This window comes from Balaenoptera musculus, chromosome 3 (assembly GCF_009873245.2).
Source record: "Balaenoptera musculus isolate JJ_BM4_2016_0621 chromosome 3, mBalMus1.pri.v3, whole genome shotgun sequence".
Classification (NCBI taxonomy): domain Eukaryota; kingdom Metazoa; phylum Chordata; class Mammalia; order Artiodactyla; family Balaenopteridae; genus Balaenoptera; species Balaenoptera musculus.
The window spans coordinates 80,473,179-80,475,266 of NC_045787.1; positions in this window are offsets into that span (position 1 = coordinate 80,473,179).

Sequence of the window (2,088 nt, forward strand, 5' to 3'; positions counted from 1 at the left end):
CTTTTAAAGTGGTACAGACTGTGTTTACAAGATAAATGCAACACTATAGAATTACATATTAACATATGTATTTTATTTGATTTCTAGAAAAATCTGTCAAAAAGAGTTATTGTATTTTAGCAACTTCCTTGTTAAATTACGATACCACTTTGATTAGATATTTCGGAAACCAGTGAATTTCAAAGCCATTTAATATATTTACAGTATTGTGAGAGAGAGAAGTAACGGTAAAAACATTCCCATCACATTATGACATAGGAGAGTAAGGAATTAAAGTATGCGCGTAGACCTTGGAGTCAGACAGACCTAGATACAGAGACTGACTTCATTATCTTCTGAACATGTATTTAACCCTACTGAGCTTCAGTTTTTCACATTCAAAAAATTAGAGGAGAACTTATAGGAAAAGTATGGGTCACAAACTCCTTTGCCAAGAGGGGCCATGGAGGTAATTAAAATGTGTGTGTCAGGATAGGCTAGTTCATATAGTAGTAACAGATGGTCCCCAAGTCACAGTGGGCTAACAGCAAAGATTTATTTCTCATTACCCTGCCCATTTGTTACGGACTGTGATTCTGCTCTTCATTGTCTTTTCTCCAGGGCCAAGGCTGATGGAGAAACCTCTGCCTGGAATACTGCCTCGTAGCTAAATGTCCACATGTGGTGAACTGCATTCGAGTTCACAAGCTTCTGCCCTAAAGTGATATATTTCATTTCCATCTACATTTTATTGGCCAAAACAAACCCTGGGGCCACTCTAGAGTTCAGCAAGGCAAGGTTAGGTAATCCTCTAGCAATGAGGTAAGTTGGAGTATTTGGCCACTTAAAATGCCAACTTAGTTTTACGTATATGCTAACTGGCTTACCACAGTGAGCCGAGTCCCCCTGATGTCAGTGTACTTGTGTATATTGTGTAAGCAGGAACTAAAGAGAAAATACATTTCCTCTTCTAAAGGGATCAGCCTTTGTTCAGCTCCCACTAATAGTTATTATGAGGAACTATTTACCCAGTGTTGCTTAATATTTTAGTTTTAATTTCGAAGAGAAGCCAAGACTCCAGATTTCTTATATGAAGTTTCCTCATTTAAAAATGTTAATGTTATTAAAACAGAACATAGTTTTTGATTATATTTAGCCCCATACCTAACATTTTGTGATATTTGAAAATCATATAGCATCTTAGAAGTAGTGGTAATTCATTTAGCAATTGCTGTTATTTATAAACTGACTTTTGCATTAAAACTGAATGGAAGTAAGAATCAAATCTGTCAGAAAATAAGAAAACTAGCTATTAAGATAACGTAAAGCAATGATAATTTTCATACATGATCTCCAACTTGGCTTTAAAAGGGGATGTTACCCAATGTTTTAAGCTGTGGCAGCAACTTTATAAGAAATATACAGTTTCTCTAGGTTACTACTTTAAAAAAGAATATCTTTTAACTGAATATGAAATTCTGACATGTTGGTTAAAAACGCTCTTATTTCATTACTTTCATATAGTCATTCCTGAACTGCAAATCTACTATTTTAATCATCATCATAAGTCACACTTTGATTAAAGTGCCAGATAGTACACAAAATTTTATTTAGCTATGTAAATAAATTTTCATTAGATGTGTAACAAGCATGCTGATAAAATGGTTAGGATTTTCACCTACAAAGCTAAATATACATTATAAAATAGCTGGTGATATCTTGATGTTTGAAAACATGTTAACTATTCTCCTTTCCCTTTTGTACCTCCTTTTGGCTGTTTTATTAGTAAGAGCCTAACCAAGAATTAGAGATCAATGGAAACTAGTGTAATTGCATTCATAGCTCAGGAGGGGAGTAAATGGAGGGAAAGAATAGGTTTGGAGTATATAGCTGTTCTACACTTGATCTGGAAGCCTGACCAACCACTGCATGTGGCTAGAAAATCAAGTCACTTCTTTCTGCCTAATTTCTCATAATTATTAGGTAAGTAACTACTACTGTGAAATCAAATCCTTGGGTTGGGTACTCAACCTACACCTTGTCAGCTTCTTGCTGGTTCTGGAGTTTAGTTGTTTACCAAGGATATAATCTATTACCTTTTATCAACTA